Source organism: Ranitomeya imitator, chromosome 9, assembly GCF_032444005.1.
Source record: "Ranitomeya imitator isolate aRanImi1 chromosome 9, aRanImi1.pri, whole genome shotgun sequence".
Taxonomy (NCBI): Eukaryota; Metazoa; Chordata; class Amphibia; order Anura; family Dendrobatidae; genus Ranitomeya; species Ranitomeya imitator.
The window spans coordinates 118,497,299-118,516,638 of NC_091290.1; the positions used below are offsets into that span (position 1 = coordinate 118,497,299).

The following is a 19,340-nucleotide window of genomic DNA, read 5'->3' on the forward strand; positions in this document are numbered from 1 at the left end:
AAAAATTCCAAACTTTGCTAAAAAAAAAAAAAAATTGCGCCATTTTCCGATACTCATAGCGTCTCCATTTTTCGTGATCTGGGGTCGGTTGAGGGCTTATTTTTTGCGTGCCGAGATGACGTTTTTAATGATAGCATTTCGGTGCAGATACATTCTTTTGATCGCCCGTTATTGCATTTTAATGCAATGTCGCGGCGACCAAAAAAACGTAATTCTGGTGTTTCGAATTTTTTTCCCGCTACGCCGTTTAGCGATCAGGTTAATGCTTTTTTTTAATTGATAGATTGGGCGATTCTGAGCGCAGCGATACCAAATATGTGTAGATTTGATATTTTTTTTATTGATTTATTTTGATTGGGGCGAAAGGGGGGTGATTTAAATTTTTATATATTTTTTTTTTTTTAACATTTTTTTTTCAACTTTTTTTTTTACTTTTGCCATGCTTCACTAGCCTCCATGGGAGGCTAGAAGCAGGCACAACGCGATCGGCTCTGCTACATAGCAGCGATCTGCTAATCGCTGCTATGTAGCAGAAATGCAGGTGTGCTGTGAGCGCCGACCACAGGGTGGCGCTCACATCCACCAGCGATCAGTAACCATAGAGGTCTCTAGGACCTCTATGGTTACAATGGAGACGCATCGCCGACCCCCGATCATGTGACGGGGGTCGGCGATGCCGTCATTTCCGGCCGCCCGGCCGGAAGCGGTAGTTAAATGCCGCTGTCTGCGTTTGACAGCGGCATTTAACTAGTTAATAGGTGCGGGCAGATCGCGATTCTGCCCGCGCCTATTACGGCACATGTCAGCTGTTCAAAACAGCTGACATGTCCCGGCTTTGCTGCGGGCTCACCGCGGAGCCCTGCATCAAAGCAGGGGATCTGACCTAGGACGTACTATCCCGTCCAAGGTCAGATAGGGGTTAAAGTGCAGACACTCAGCCTTAGGGCTCCTACTCATTTGCGAGAAAAACGGATGCGTGCAATCCGAGAAAAAAATCGGATTGCACTCTGACCAATGTTATTCAATGGGTTACATCTCCTCTACGATTTTTATTTTTCTCAGCTGAAATCGGACTGAGAAATAAATTGCAGAATGCAGCAATTTGCTGCGTATCTCAGACAGGACTCGCCAATGCAAGTCTATGGGTGCGAGAAAATAACCGCACCGCACTCGGATCATGCGAGTGCTGTCCGATTTTTACGCACCGCTGTCCTTTTCTTTTCTACATTTCTGGGTTTTTTTTCAGTCAAGATGGGGTGCAGAGTGTACAATAATGAGAAAAAAAAAATTGAACTTTTTTGAATTTACCAAATGGCTGCAATAAAACAGAGTGAAAAATTTAAAGGGTCTGAATTCTTTCCATACCCACTGTATATATTGATGTCAGTGACACACACATATACATATACATATATATATATATATATATATATATATATATATATATATATAATGTATTTATATTACATAGATAGATAGAAGAAAAGCCGGTAATTCATCTGCCATGTTCTGTAAAATTACTGCAGGAGCTGACTGGATAGAAGAGATGGATTACATACAGTAAAGACAAATGGAATAGGTAGATATATAGATATCAGTGACAAATACAATTAGTACAGTGTGTGTGCAAATTACTGGACATGTATTTAATTAATAAAAGATTATTTTTTGGAAAAAAAATAGCATAGGCTCCCGCCCAATTTTCGTAACCAGCAGAGGGAAAGCCAACAGCTGGGGGCAGATATTTTTAGACTGGGAAGGGGGTAATACCCATGAAACTTCCCAGGCTATTAATATCAGCTCACAGCTGTATAATTAGCCTTTACTGATAGCCTAGGAAGGGGCCATGGATGCTACCTTACCCCCCCCCCCCCACATCCCCCTTTCCAGGCTAAAAATATCAGCTCTCCGCCGCCTCAGAAAAGGCTGGCATTTAGCCTCGCTCTTCCCACTTGCCCTGTAGCAGTGGCATGGGGTAATAGTTGGGGGGTTGATATCACTGTCAGGTAACATCAAGCCCCGAGGTTAATAATGGAGAGGCGTCAATAAGACACCCCAGTTACTAACTCCATAGTCACATTGTATAAAAACACACACACCAAGAATAAAGTCCTTTAATTGAAAAAATGACAGACTCCTTTAATATGCTTACCGTAATTAAACTATACTTACGACCTCGCCTATTTCCACCGAAGCCCTTATCTCCTGTATAAAACTAAAATTAAAAAACAACAATTTACCATACCTGTCCATCGTTGTGTCCCATGCCATAATCCATGTCTGGAGGAGAAATAGTTTTCAACCACTGGGGAATGAACAGCTGCGAGCTCAGCCTCAGAGACTGGAAGTGACATCACTGAGGCTGCGTTCCTAGCCGGGATGAACTGCGGTGTGACCTCGGTGAGATCCCAGCTAGCACCGTGAGAAAGTTACATGGTGCAGAGGCAAGTTCACCGGGAAAATCTCACCAGGAGAATTTCACTGTGTATATTACAGCTCTGGCAAAAATTAAGAGACCACTGCAAAATGTTCAGTTTGTTTGATTTTTCTCTTTATAGGTATATTTTTATTCTATAAACTACTGACAACATGTCTCCGAATTTCCAAGCAATACATTTTGTATTTTTTTCTGACAAAGAAAAGTGGTCAAAATAAAAAAAACAAGATAACCCAGTGCTTTCAGATCTCAAATAATGCAAAGAAAACAAGTTCATAATCATTTAGAAACAACAATACTAATGTTTTAACGCAGGAAGAGTTCAGAAATCAATATTTTGTGGAATAACCATGATTTTTAATCTCAGCTTTCATGTGTCTTGGCATGCTTTCCACCAGTCTTTCACACTGCTCCTGGCGCAAAAATGTAAGCAGTTCTTCTTTGTTTGATGGCTTGTGACTATCCATCATCCTCTTGACTACATTCCAGAGGTTTTCAATTTGGTTTAGACCTGGAGATTGGGCTGCCCACGACAGGGGTTTGATGCGCTGGTCTCTTAATTTTTGCCAGAGCTGTTTACATATGTGTCTGTGTATATATATACAGTGGGGCAAAAAAGTATTTAGTCAGTCAGCAATAGTGCAAGTTCCACCACTTAAAAAGATGAGAGGCGTCTGTAATTTACATCATAGGTAGACCTCAACTAAGGGAGACAAACTGAGAAAAAAAAATCCAGAAAATCACATTGTCTGTTTTTTTAACAGTTTATTTGCATATTATGGTGGAAAATAAGTATTTGGTCAGAAACAAAATTTCATCTCAATACTTTGTAATATATCCTTTGTTGGCAATGACAGAGGTCAAACGTTTTCTGTAAGTCTTCACAAGGTTGCCACACACTGTTGTTGGTATGTTGGCCCATTCCTCCATGCAGATCTCCTCTAGAGCAGTGATGTTTTTGGCTTTTCGCTTGGTAACACGGACTTTCAACTCCCTCCAAAGGTTTTCTATAGGGTTGAGATCTGGAGACTGGCTAGGCCACTCCAGTACCTTGAAATGCTTCTTACGAAGCCACTCCTTCGTTGCCCTGGCGGTGTGCTTTGGATCATTGTCATGCTGAAAGACCCAGCCACGTTTCATCTTCAATGCCCTTGCTGATGGAAGGAGGTTTGCACTCAAAATCTCACGACACATGGCCCCATTCATTATTTCATGTACCCGGATCAGTCATCCTGGCCCCTTTGCAGAGAAACAGCCAAAAAGCATGATGTTTCCACCACCATGCTTTACAGTAGGTATGGTGTTTGATGGATGCAACTCAGTATTCTTTTTCCTCCAAACACGACAAGTTGTGTTTCTACCAAACAGTTCCAGTTTGGTTTCATCAGACCATAGGACATTCTCCCAAAACTCCTCTGGATCATCCAAATGCTCTCTAGCAAACTTCAGACGGGCCCGGACATGTACTGGCTTAAGCAGTGGGACACGTCTGGCACTGCAGGATCTGAGTCCATGGTGGCGTAGTATGTTACTTATGGTAGGCCTTGTTACATTGGTCCCAGCTCTCTGCAGTTCATTCACTAGGTCCCCCCGCGTGGTTCTGGGATTTTTGCTCACCGTTCTTGTGATCATTCTGACCCCACGGGGTGGGATTTTGCGTGGAGCCCCAGATCGAGGGAGATTATCAGTGGTCTTGTATGTCTTCCATTTTCTAATTATTGCTCCCACTGTTGATTTCTTCACTCCAAGACTGGCTATTGCAGATTCAGTCTTCCCAGCCTGGTGCAGGGCTACAATTTTGTTTCTGGTGTCCTTTGACAGCTCTTTGGTCTTCACCATAGTGGAGTTTGGAGTCAGACTGTTTGAGGGTGTGCACAGGTGTCTTTTTATACTGATAACAAGTTTAAACAGGTGCCATTACTACAGGTAATGAGTGGAGGAAAGAGTAGACTCTTAAAGAAGAAGTTACAGGTCTGTGAGAGCCAGAAATCTTGATTGTTTGTTTCTGACCAAATACTTATTTTCCACCATAATATGCAAATAAAATGTTAAAAAAACAGACAATGTGATTTTCTGGATTTTTTTTTTTCTCAGTTTGTCTCCCATAGTTGAGGTCTACCTATGATGTAAATTACAGACGCCTCTCATCTTTTTAAGTAGTGGAACTTGCACTATTGCTGACTGACTAAATACTTTTTTGCCCCACTGTATATATATATATATATATATATATATATATATATAATATATTATATTTGCCTAAGGGTTTTTCCGTCTGTCTGTCTGTCTTTCTTTCTGTCTGTCTGTCCTGGAAATCCCGCCTCTCTGATTGGTCGAGGCCGCCAGGCGGGCACAGCATCGACGTAGAAATCCCGCGTCTCTGATTGACGGGCACAGCGACGATGATGTCATAAAGGACGTAGACATCCCGCGTCTCTGATTGGTCGAGGCCGCCAGGCCTCGACCAATCGGCAACGAGCACAGTATCGACGTAGATGTCATAATGGTTGCCTCGACCAATCAGCGACGGGCACAGTCTGCCGCGAATTCTGGAATCATCATTGTCCATATACTATGGGGACATGCATATTCTAGAATACCCGATGCGTTAGAATCGGGCCACAATCTAGTGTATGTATATATATATGTATATATATATATATATATATATATATATATATATATATATATATATATATATATATATATATATATATATATATATATATATATATATATATATATATATATATATATATTCCACACCCTCCATGCACATGATAACTGCACTTGATACTTGACTATTGCACTTGAACACACCGGCTGATGACCGGATCATGCAGCTTTATATGAAAATCCCTATTTATTATAATTTCCAGACCTGAAATAACAAGCACTTTTCACCTATAGTGTCCCCCCATTTCCTTGTAGATTGTAATCTTGCAAGCAGGGACCTCACCCCTAATGTCACTATTTAAATTGTCTTAACTTGTACTGAATTTATTGTCTGTACATGTCCCCGCTTAATTGTAAAGTGCTGCAGAATTTGTTGGCGCTATATAAATAGAAATTATATATATATTTCTGACCATAAGACGCACTTTTTTTCCTCCAAATTTGGGAGGAAAGTGTGGGTGCGTCTTATGGTAGGGATGTAGCATGTGGGGAGGGGACAGCAGCGAGTGGGATACCAATGATATCCCACTTCAGGAGGCAGAAAAATGTCCCCACTGCATGGAATCAGCTGCTGGGGAAACTGTGTGGTCCTGATGATTAAGTGCAGTGAATATTCATTAGCTACTCCCCGCCCACCTATCAGCTGAGTGGTGAGCCAAATGAATACTGCACTTAAGCAGGGACACACATGGCTTCCCCAGCACTGATTCCTGCAGCAGCTGGCGAGATCCATGTGTCCGGGGGAGGAGGAGGCAGCAGCAGCAGGGTCCGGGGGAGAGGAGATCGCTGGTACCTTCCTGGGCTGGAGCTGAGTGCTGTGCAGGAGGACCTGTGATGATGTCAGAAGTGGGCGGGCTAGAGCATGACATGGCAGCACAGAGCCCTCCCTCTTCTTGACATCATCACAGGTCCTTCAGACTCCAACACTAGAATCTGCTGACTTCCATTACCTGTGCTGTGGAAAGGCAACAAGAGGGAGGGCTCTGTGTGCAGTCATGGGATGCTTTTACCTCACCACAGTGGCTGGCTGCCACAATTAAGAGAATAGTCTTTCCAAAACACAATAAAGCACTCTGCCACTCCTTTAGTGAACTATAACTCCCAGCATGTCATAGTATCTGCAGGACATGCTGGGAGTTATAGTTCTCCCATGGGATTTTAAAGCAGTGCTCCAGTGTTATTTTGCAGTACTGGAGTGGTGCTTTCATTATCAGCCCTGGGCCCCCATTCTTATACTCACCCTCCAGCGTCTTCATATAGTACTTCACAGACACCACACTGGTCCCGCAGCTTCCAACATAATAACATACTATTATAAATAATAGCACCACATATAATAGTATGTTATTAAATATTTTACCAAATTTTTTTGCTTCAAATATTTTTTTCCCTATTTTCCACCTCTAAAACCTGGGTGCGCCTTATAGTCCAGGGCGTCTTATAGTCCGAAAAATACGGTATATATAATCTCAAAAAATAAGGGGAACACTAAAATGCCACATCCTAGATATCACTGAATGAAATATTCCAGTTTTAAATCTTTATTCATTACATAGTGGAGAGTGTTGAGAACAATAAAACATAAAAATTATCAATGTAAATAAAAATTACTTATATACTCGAGTATAAGCTGACCCGAGTATAAGCCCACCCCCCCTAATTTTGCCACAAAAAACTGGGAAAACTTATTGACTCGAGTATAAGCCTAGGGTGGGAAATGCAGCAGCTACCGGTGAATTTCAAAAATAAAAATAGATGCTCCATTATAGATGTTCATTATTGCCCCATAGATGCTCCATAGAAAGCTGTGCCATATATAATGCTCTGCACCGTTCATTATGGCCCCATAGATGCTCCATAGAAAGCTGTGCCATATAGAATGCTCTGCACCGTTCATTATTGCCCCATAGATGCTCCACATAAAGCTGTGCCATATAGAATGCTCTGCACCGTTCATTATGGCCCCAATGATGCTCCATAGAAAGCTGTGCCATATAGAATGCTCTGCACCGTTCAGTATGGCCCCATAGATGCTCCATAGAAAGCTGTGCCACATATAATGCTCTGCACCGTTGATTATGGCCCCATAGATGCTCCATAGAAAGCTGTGCCCCATATATATTGCTCTGCACCGTTGATTATGGCCCCATAGATGCTCCATATATAATGCTGCTGCAAAAAAAAATCACCTTTCTTGCTCAGGACGCCGGCGCTTTCAATATTTACCTGCTCCTCGTACGGCTCCGTCTCCAGCACTGACACTCAGCAGAGGGTGCGCACTGACTACGTCACCGCGCCCTCTAACCTGAGCGTCACTGCCAGAGGACGCTGGACACGGAGCTGCACCGGAGCGAGGAGCAGGTAAATATCGCGCAGCGCTCCCCTCCCCTCCCCGTATACTTACCTGCTCCCGGCTCGGTCCCTGCTTCTCCCGGCGCTGCATCTTCTTCCTGTATTGAGTGGTCACAGTTACCGCTCATTTACAGCAATGAATATGTGGCTCCACCCCTATGGGAGGTGGAGCTGCATATTCATTGCTGTAATGAGCGGTACCATGTGACCACTCAGTACAGGAAGAAGCTGCAGCGCCGGGAGAAGCAGGGACTGCAGGGACCGCGCCGGGAGTAGGTAAGTATAACTAGACAGCCCCCGTTCCCCCTCCCCTGCCGACCCCCGGGTATGACTCGAGTATAAGCCGAGAGGGGGACTTTCAGCCCCAAAAAAATGGGCTGAAAATCTCGGCTTATACTCGGGTATATACGGTAATATCTCAATGAGGCATGGATTTGGAATGATACTCAAAATCAAAGTGGAAAATCAAATTACAGACTGATCCAACTTCAGTGGAAATGCCTCAAAACAAGGAAATGATGCTCAGTAGTGTGTGTGTGGCCTCCACATGCCTGTATGACCTCCCTACAACGCCTGGACATGGTCCTGATGAGGCGGCAGATGGTCTCCTGGGGGATCTCCTCCCAGACCTGGACTGAAGCATCCGCCAACTCCTGGACAGTCTGTGGTGCAATGTGACGTTGGTGGATGGTCCGAGACATGATGTCCCAGATGTGTTCAATCGGATTCAGGTCTGGGGAACAGGTGGGCCAGTTCATAGCTTCAATGCCTTCATCTTGCAGGAACTGCTGACACACTCCAGCCACATGAGGTCTGGCATTGTCCTGCATTAGGAGGAACCCCGGGCCAACCGCACCAGCATCTGGTCCCACAAGGGGTCTGAGGATCTCATCTCGGTACCTAATGGCAGTCAGGCTACCTCTGGCAAACACATGGAGGGCTGTGCGGCCCTCCAAAGAAATGCCACCCCACACCATTACTGACCCACTGCCAAACTGGTCATGCTGAAGGATGTTGCAGGCAGCAGATCGCTCTCCACGGCGTCTCCAGACTCTGTCACATGTGCTCAGTGGAAACCTGCTTTCATCTGTGAAGAGCACAGGGCGCCAGTGGCGAATTTGCCAATCCTGGTGTTCTGTGGCAAATGCCAAGCGTCCTGCACAGTGTTGGGCTGTGAGCACAACCCCCATCTGTGGACGTCGGGCACTCAGACCATCCTCATGGAGTCACTTTCTAACAGTTTGTGCACACACGTGCACATTTGTGGCCTGCTGGAGGTCATTTTGCAGGGCTTTGGCAGTGCTCCTCCTTTTCCTCCTGGCACAAAGGCTGAGGTAGCGGTCCTGCTGCTGGGTTGTTGCCCTCCTACAGCCCCCTCCACATCTCCTGGTGTACTGGCCTGTCTCCTGGTAGCTCCTCCAGCCTCTGGACACTGCGCTAACAGACACAACAAACCTTCTTGTCACAGCTCGCATTGATGTGCCATCCTGGATGAGCTGCACTACCTGAGCCACTTGTGTGGGTTGTAGAGTCCGTCTCATGCTACCACAAGTGTGACAGCACATCCGACATTCAAAAGTGACCAAAACATCAGCCAGAAAGCATTGGTAATGAGATGTGGTGTGTGGTCCCCACCTGCAGAATCACTCCTTTATTGAGGGTGTCTTGATTCATTGCCAATAATTTCCATCTCTTGTCTATTCCATTTGCACAACAGCATGTGAAATTGATTGACAATCAGTATTGCTTCCTAAGTGGACAGTTTGATTTCACAGAAGTTTGAATTACGGTACTTGGAGTTATATTCTGTTGTTTAAGTGTTCCCTTTATTTTTTTCAGCAGTATGTATGTATATATGTATGTGTATATATATATATATATATATATATATATATATATATATATATATATATATATATATATATATATATATATATATATATATATATATATATATATATATATATATATATATATATATACACACTTAGGGCCAGAAATATTTGGACAGTGACACAATTTTCGCGAGTTGGGCTCTGCATGCCACCACATTGGATTTGAAATGAAACCTCTACAACAGAATTCAAGTGCAGATTGTAACGTTTAATTTGAAGGGTTGAACAAAAATATCTGATAGAAAATGTAGGAATTGTACACATTTCTTTACAAACACTCCACATTTTAGGAGGTCAAAAGTAATTGGACAAATAAACATAACCCAAACAAAATATTTTTATTTTCAATATTTTGTTGCAAATCCTTTTGAGGCAATCACTGCCTTAAGTCTGGAACCCATGGACATCACCAAACGCTGGGTTTCCTCCTTCTTAATGCTTTGCCAGGCCTTTACAGCCGCAGCCTTCAGGTCTTGCTTGTTTGTGGGTCTTTCCGTCTTAAGTCTGGATTTGAGCAAGTGGAATGCATGCTCAATTGGGTTTAGATCTGGAGATTGACTTGGCCATTGCAGAATGTTCCACTTTTTGGCACTCATGAACTCCTGGGTAGCTTTGGCTGTATGCTTGGGGTCATTGTCCATCTGTACTATGAAGCGCCGTCCAATCAACTTTGCAGCATTTGGCTGAATCTGGGCTGAAAGTATATCCCGGTACACTTCAGAATTCATCCGGCTACTCTTGTCTGCTCTTATGTCATCAATAAACACAAGTGACCCAGTGCCATTGAAAGCCATGCATGCCCATGCCATCACGTTGCCTCCACCATGTTTTACAGAGGATGTGGTGTGCCTTGGATCATGTGCCGTTCCCTTTCTTCTCCAAACTTTTTTCTTCCCATCATTCTGGTACAGGTTGATCTTTGTCTCATCTGTCCATAGAATACTTTTCCAGAACTGAGCTGGCTTCTTGAGGTGTTTTTCTGCAAATTTAACTCTGGCCTGTCTATTTTTGGTATTGATGAATGGTTTGCATCTAGATGTGAACCCTTTGCATTTACTGTCATGGAGTCTTCTCTTTACTGTTGACTTAGAGACAGATACACCTACTTCACTGAGAGTGTTCTGGACTTCAGTTGATGTTGTGAACGGGTTCTTCTTCACCAAATTAAGTATGCGGCGATCATCCACCACTGTTGTCATCCGTGGACGCCCAGGCCTTTTTGAGTTCCCAAGCTCACCAGTCAATTCCTTTTTTCTCAGAATGTACCCAACTGTTGATTTTGCTACTCCAAGCATGTCTGCTATCTCTCTGATGGATTTTTTCTTTTTTTTCAGCCTCAGGATGTTCTGCTTCACCTCAATTGAGAGTTCCTTTGACCGCATGTTGTCTGCTCACAGCAACAGCTTCCAAATGCAAAACCACACACCTGGAATCCACCCCTGACCTTTTAACTACTTCATTGATTACAGGTTAACGAGGGAGACGCCTTCAGAGTTAATTGCAGCCCTTAGAGTCCATTGTCCAATTACTTTTGGTCCCTTGAAAAAGAGGACGCTATGCATTACAGAGCTATGATTCCTAAACCCTTTCTCCGATTTGGATGTGGAAACTATCATATTGCAGCTGGGAGTGTGCACTTTCAGCCCATATTATATATGTAATTGTATTTCTGAACATGTTTTTGTAAACAGCTAAAATAACAAAACTTGTGTCACTGTCCAAATATTTCTGGCCCTAACTGTATATACATACATACATACATACATACATACATACATACAGATACATATATATATATACTAGATTGTGGCCCGATTCTAACGCATCGGGTATTCTAGAATATGCATGTCCCCGTAGTATATGGACAATGATGATTCCAGAATTCGCGACAGACTGTGCCCGTATATATATTTGCAAAGAAGAAAAAGAGCGGCAAGCCTGTCTCATTGTACAGCACCCCCGGCCGTGAAGATTTTAAACATGCGTGAATAAATTTACCTGTCTCGGATGATCGGTGAGTGCTGCCTTTTTCTTCTTTGCAAATGTACAAGTCTACGTGGATGTCTGGCACAGCACCCGAGATCTGCAGATCTGACTTCCAGTGCAGGTGAGCAGTTTCCACTAAGATTAGTAGGCGGTGGTGCGGTCTATTTGTTCTCTCACACTACTGGATATATATATATATATATATATATATATATATATATATATATATATATATATATATATATATATATATATATATATATTTATATTGTTCAGTATATAATTCCACGTGTTAATTCATAGTTTTGATGCCTTCAGTGTGAATGTACAATTTTCATAGTCATGAAAATACTGAAAAATCTTTAAATGAGGTGTGTCCAAACTTTTGGTCTGTACTGTGTGTATGTACAGTATGTATATATTTATGTGTGTGTGTGTTTTCACAAATATTTCTTTTGAAAACAATGTGTAAATGACATAGAGAATTGCTGTATGTAAAAGCTCATGTAAAAATCGCATTGCAAACAGATGTAAATCGGATGCTAGGTATGAAAATCGCACAGCACTCACGTGACACGCGCATGACACTCGTCTGTTTTTTCAGTCCTGATATCGGAACATTTTTTTCACACATATGGGTATGAGCCCTTAATTTGAGGGTTTTCACATCCTAATTGGAGTAAGGGTTTAGGATGTACAGATTTATTATATGGCTGCCTCTTTTTAAAGGAACCAAAAGTGCTGTATAAACTCAAGTATAAATCGACCTGAGTATAAGCCGAGGCACCTAATTTTACCACAAAAAACTGGGAAATCTTATTGATTGGAGTATAAGCTGGGAATGCATTGTCCACTCATTCCTATCCTAGTCTGCATGGCCCCCTTATCCCCATCCTGGTCTGCGTAGCCCCCTCATCCCCATCGTGGTCTGCATTGCCCCCTCATCCCCATCCTGGTCTGCATGGCCCCCTCATCCCTATCCTGGTATGCATGGTCTTCTCATCTCCATCCTGGTCTGCATGGCCCCCTCATCACAATCATGGTCCGCATGGCCCCCTCATCCCCCATCCTGGTCTGCATGGCCCCCTCATCACCATCCTGGTCCGCATGGCCCCCTCATCCCTCATCCTGGTCCGCATGGCCCCCTCATCCCCCATCCTGGTCCGCATGGCCCCCTCATCCCCCATCCTGGTCCGCATGGCCCCCTCATCCCCCATCCTGGTCCGCATGGCCCCCTCATCCCCCATCCTGGTCCGCATGCCCCCCTCATCCCCCATCCTGGTCTGCATGGCCCCCTCATCCCCCATCCTGGTCCGCATGGCCCCCTCATCCCCCATCCTGGTCCGCATGGCCCCCTCATCCCCCATCCTGGTCCGCATGGCCCCCTCATCCCCCATCCTGGTCTGCATGGTCCCCTCATCCCCCATCCTGGTCTGCATGGCCCCCTCATCCCCCATCCGGATCTGCATGGCACCCTCATCCCCATAATTGTCCGCATGGTCCCCTCATCCCCCATCCTGATCTGCAAGGCCACCTCATCCCCATCATGGTCCCCTCATCCCCCATCCTGGTCTGCATGACCCCCTCATCCCCATCATGGTCCGCATGCATGGCCCCCTCATCCCCCCCATTCTGGTCTGCATGACCTCCTCATCCCCATCCTGGTCTGCATGGCCTCTCATCCACATCCTTGTATGCATGACACCGTCATCCCTATGCATACCAGCAGCTGATTTATGCTTGTAAGCAGCGCATGGCAGTGACGTCATGCACTGCTTACAAACAGAGGACAGCTGCCGGAATACTCATTGCTCACCACGCCGGGCTATGTGAATGGAGAGCAGTGAATATTCATTGCGATTTAGTATCGCGTACAGTGTCAGCCTCAGTCACCGGCTTCCTGCAGCGGCGGGGCAATTACATGTGCCCGCTACTTAAGAGAATAAATATTAACTGCCCTCCACCCCCATGGAAGTGGAGCGAAGCGATATTCGTTTCAGTAGCAGGCACATGTGATCGCCCAGCCGCTGAAAGAAGTTGGGGGCTGACACTGAGCTATTGCCGAGAAATGAATATTCACTGCCAGGACAGTGAATATTAATTTTCCCGTCTCCCATGACAGCACACCTGAGAGAGGGGATCTGCCCAGTCAGGACAGGAAACCTACTGAAATAAAAGGGCGGTACCTCTCCCTCGCTTCAGTTGGGTTTCCTGTCCTGATAGGAGCCCTAGCTCTGGAATCACGGCGGTTTTTGAAAGACTCACCCACTCCTGTCCCGGCACTGGAAGAGCAGGCAGGATGCCTGTATGCCGGCCTTCAGGTTGTGGAAGCGCTGTTCGCAGGTCCTGGGGCCTGTGCGGGCGTTGGGCAGCGCAGTCCGGAGTCCGGTGGCTCTTCTGCGGCTGCCACGCCGCTCTCTGCCCCCTCTGCTGCTGCCTTCGGCCCTGGCCTAGCTTCCGGGTGCGCGGCAGGTGTTGCGCGCAGGGCACGCTGGGAATGGGCGTGCCCGCGTGACGTCACTGCTGCGCGCCGGATCCAAGATGGCGGCGCCCATAGACTGACGCTGCCGAGTCACAGGGACCTTCTGGCGGTCTCCTGGTGGGCGCAGAGGTGGGGGAGGAGCAGTTTTTTGCACCGGATGAGGCGGTGAGCAGAGTGGATCACCCTTCAAAAGGGGGTGAGTCCACAGGAAAAGTGCTCACATCTACAGAGCTCCGCTATGGAGGATTGTATGGAGCAGCGCTCACAACAGTCATCGCCACAGCAGCACCAGCAGCAGCAGCAAGAGATCTTACCAGGTGCTATGTCTGATCACCAGCATACTAAGAGGAGAAGCGGCAGTCGTCCGGATCGAAAGTCGCAGGACTCCTCAGCTTCTAGGAGGGACGTTATCCGTACTCCAGATCAGCCTCAAAATCCGGTACCCTTGAGTGTCAGCGGGTGGTGAGTGATCTTCGTGAATGTCACATTGGTGGTAATGGGCTACATTTCTCTGCTTCCTTGTCAGGCGCCGAGGAAGGCTAGTGCCAAGTCCAAGAACAAAGAATGTGCCCTCTGCAAAGCCCCGCTAGCAGTCCAATGGCAGAAAAGCCTCTGTGCGGACTACATCCAAAAAACTATTCAGGCTGAATCCCCTGACTTTGCTGCTAGCCTCAGGGCCATGATTAGGGCAGAGGTTAAAGGGTCTTTAAAATCAGTTCTTAAAAAAAGAAGTAGCAAGATCCTAGAGACTGTTTCGGATTCTGGTACCCCGCAGTCTGACGAGGAATATCAAGAGGGACCTCTGTCCCCATGTCAGGGGCTGACTGGCAAATTTTAGCCTGGGGGGCAAGCACAAGCAGTGGCCCATGAGTAGCGGCCCATCCTTAAAGGGGTTGTCGGATCTTAAGCTACATGTCTACAGTCACTATGTGTGAATCCTCATATCGTGTGCACTGTGCGCTGTGAGGATTCTCTGGTGCCATCGCCGCGAACAGGTGGTCTGGTGACCGCAAGCATGTGATAGATAGAGATATTATATATATATATATATATATTTAGACACACACATTCCCACTATATAATGACAGGCACAGCCCCACTGTATAATGACACGCACAACGCTACTGTATCATGACACACACACACACACACACAGCCCCACTGTATAATTAATGACACACACAGCCCCACTGTATAGTGACAGACACACAGCCCCACTCTATAATGAGGAGTGGTACTGTGCAGTGTATAGATACAGAATAAGGCCACATTCAGTATTTGACCTCAGTATTTGTAGCCAAAACCAGGAGTGGGTGATAAATACAGAAGTGGTGCATATGTTTCTACTATACATTTCCTCTGGATTGTCCCACTCCTGGTTTTGGCTTACAAATACTGATGAAAACACTGAACAAATACTGACCGTGTGAACGTGGGCTTAATACAGGTGCTCATTAGGGTGGAATAACACTAGCATATGGCATCAGATGTGATATGTCAATGATACTCGGCTCTTGCTCTGCTGTGAGCGTGATCAGAGTGTCCGTGCTCCAATGCTCTCGCAGCACAGGTGTGGAGGAGACGGAGAAATTAATTTCTCCATCTCCTCAATGGTCTGACTCGCCGTGTATCAGACTGCAACATCTGCTGAGAAAAAAAAAAAAAAACACGACTGCACACGGACAGCAAGAGAGAAGAAGATTGTACCACTTTTGTGGAAGAAAATGGAACCGATTTTTTTTTTTAATACTCTTTATTAGTCAATGTGGCAACATTTCACTTCCATATCAGAGAAATGTTCAGTTATGGATCCAAAACGTTGCCACATGGGCCAATAAAGAGTACGCTACTTTTCTCATAATTAATCGTTGTGCTAGATAGACAGATACACACATACAATAGAAAAGATACTGAGAATTACACCATTTATGCAGGACATTAGAAGTATACACAGCTCCACAATATACTGTATATACTTGAGTATAAGTCAACCCAAGTATATGCCGAGGCACCTAATTTTGCCACAAAAAACTGTGAAAACGTATTGAGTCGAGTATAAGCCAGGTATGCATTGTCCCCACATCCCCGTCCTTGTATGCATGGCTCCCCTGTCCCTGTATGCATGGTTCCTCATCCCCGTCCTTGTCTGCATGGCTCCTTATCCCCGTGTCTGTGTGCATGGCTTCTTATCCCTGTTCATGTATGCATGGTTCCAAACAAAAAACAAAAAACATCCTGCTTACCTTCACTGCATGCCCTCGCAGCATCTCGTTCCGGTGCCAGCAGCTCCTGTGGTCGGGCGATCACGTGTCCCCCGCTCATTAGGGTAATGAATATTTACCCACACCTATGGGAGTGGAGAGGGGTGAATACTCATTACCTTAATGAGCAGAAGACACGTGATCGGTCGCCCTGAAGAGCTGCTAGCGCCAAAACGAGATGCAGCGAGGGAGCGCAGGGAAGGTAAGTATGATGTGTGCTGGAAGCCGGCGGCTGTGGCTGTCAACGCTCTAAGAGAAATGAATATTCACTGCCATTGCAGTGAATATTCATTTCTCTTTAGCAGTGGCACAGGCTTTAGCCACAGCCGCCGGTTCCTGCTTCTGTCACCCGCTGCTCCTTCTCCATCTTTCTGGGACAATGATTTGTGAATAAAGGTACCGTTACACTAAACGATTTACCAATGATCATGACCAGCGATACGACCTGGCCGTGATCGTTAGTAAGTTGTTGTGTGGTCGCTGGGGAGCTGTCACATAGACCAACGATCAGAGGAAAGACTTCGGCATCGTTGAAACTGTCTTCAACGATGCCGAAGTCCCCGGGTAACCAGGGTAAACATCGGGTTAGTAAGTGCAAGGCCGCTCTTAGTAACCCGATATTTACCCTGGTTACCATTGTAAAAGTTAAAAAAAAAAAAAACAGTACATACTCACCTTCCTGTCACGTCCTCCAGCATCAGCTTCCCTGCACTGTGTAAGCGCCGGCCGTAAAGCAGAGCGGTGACATCACCGCTGTGCTCTGCTTTACGGCCGGCCGGCGCTGACACAGTCAGTGAGGAAAGCTGACGCTGAGGGACGTGACATGTGAGTATGTAATGTTTTTTTTTTTTTTAACTTTTACAATGGTAACCAGGGTAAATATCGGGTTACTAAGCGCGGCCCTGCGCTTAGTAACCCGATATTTACCCTGGTTACCAGTGAACACATCGCTGGATCAGCGTCACACACGCCGATTCAGCGATGACAGTGGGTGATCAGGGACCAAAAAAAAAAAGGTCCATTCCCAGCGACCAACGATCTCCCAGCAGGGGCCTGATCGTTGGTCGCTGTCACGCATAACGATTTCATTAACGATATCGTTGCTACGTCACAAAAAGCAACGATATCGTTAACGAAATTGTTATGTGTGAAGGTACCTTAAGCCGAGGGGAGTGTTTTCAGCACAAAAAAATATGCTGAAAAACTCGGCTTATACACGAGTATATATGGTATACTACAATCTATTATATACAGAGAGGCATATTATATACCGTGTTAAGGAATATAGAGCGGTGCATATATTATATAGTGTAGAGATGTGGCAGCAGTGTATATAGTGTGAATTCCACACTATATGCATAGCGCCATACTATATAAACATCTCTACAATATATGGTAATTAAGACAGCATTATACTATATTATGATGCATACATCACATAGGAGACACTGCGACTGCTGAACATATATCACATTGAAACTACTGTATATACAATACATATTAGATGGTGGCCCGATTCTAACGCATCGGGTATTCTAGAATATGCATGTCCACATAGTATATTGCCCAGTCACGTAGTATATTGCCCAGTCACGTAGTATATTACCCAGTCACGTAGTATATTGCACAGCCACGTAGTATATTGCCCAGCCACGTAGTATATTGCCCAGCCACGTAGTATATTGCCCAGCTACGTAGTATATTGCCCAGTCACGTAGTATATTGCCCAGTCACGTAGTATATTGCCCAGTCACGTAGTATATTGCCCAGCCACGTAGTATATTGCTTAGCCATGTAGTACATTGCCCAGTCATATAGTATATTGCCCAGCCACGTAGTATTCAGCACACAGCCACGTAGTATATTGCCCAGCCACGTAGTATTCAGCACACAGCCACGTAGTATATTGCCCAGCCACGTAGTATATTGCCCAGTCACGTAGTATATTGCCCAGCCATGTAGTACATTGCCCAGTCACGTAGTATATTGCCCAGCCATGTAGTACATTGCCCAGCCACGTAGTATTCAGCACACAGCCACGTAGTATATTGCCCAGTCACGTAGTATATTGCCCAGCCACGTAGTATATTGCCCAGACAGGTAGGTATATAACACTGCCCACGCAGTATTTAGCAGTGTGTGCACCATATCCCTGTTAAAAAAAAATTAATTAAAATAAAAAAGTTATATACTCACCCCTGGGATCGAGCGAAGCTGTGTGATGCGGCCGCCATCTTCTGTTCCCAGGATGCATTGCAAAATTACCCAGATGACTTAGCGGTCTCGTGAGACCGCTAAGTCTTATGGGTAAGTACGCAATGCATCTTTGGGAACGGAAGATGGCGGCCGGCTGGAGCGCATCGTCCGACGACGGAAGGTGAGAATAGCAGGTTTTTGTTTTTTTAACATTACATCTTTTTTACTATTGATGTTGCATAGGCAGAATCAATAGTAAAAACTTGGTCACAAAGGGTTAATAGCGGCGGTAACGGAGTGCGCTAACCGCGCCATAACGCGGTCTGTTACCGCTGGCATTAACCCTGTGTGAGCGATGACTGGAAGGGATTATGGAGCGGTCACTGACTGCGGGGAGTATGGAGCGGGCGCCGGGCACACGGACTGCGGGGAGTATGGAGCGGGCGCCGGGCACACTGATTGCGGGGAGTATGGAGCGGGCGCCGGGGACACTGACTGCGGCGAGTATGGAGCGGGCAGTGGGCACTGTGACTGCAGGGGTGTAGGGGAGGGACTAATTGGACTGTGCCCATCGTTGATTGGTCGCGGCAGCCATGACAGGCAGCTGGCGAGACCAATCAGCGACGCGGGATTTCGTTACGGAAATTGCCGACAGAAAGACGGAAGTACCCCTTAGGCAATTATATATATATATATATATATATATATATATATATATAGATTAGACACAGTAGTAGAAAAAACGGAACAGCACAACGCTTTACCTATCTTCTGGGTGCAAAGCCTCCAGGCAGCCCGTCCACCGGCTCTCCTTAGTCCATAGATTCAAGCAAAAAACAGGCAGCACTCCATTATATCTCAAGGCTTGAGAAAGGCTCATTTGGAGCCGAAACGTCGTGGTAAAGACATGTGGGTCTAATTAAACTCTGCACAGTTGACAAAGATATAATGGAGTGCTGCCTGTTTTTTGCTTGAATCTATAGATTAGACACAGATAGATAGTGCGACTATACACAGCAGTGTCGCCTATATAACGCATATACATTAGTCGGTAC

At 45.5% G+C, this 19,340-nt stretch overlaps 1 protein-coding gene across 3 annotated transcripts in view; it reads left to right on the forward strand.

Annotated features, from left to right (window-relative positions):
* Positions 1-19,340, forward strand: part of DNAAF1 (dynein axonemal assembly factor 1) — a 123,189-nt gene that overhangs the window by 57,652 nt on the left and 46,197 nt on the right. The window lies entirely within an intron of this gene.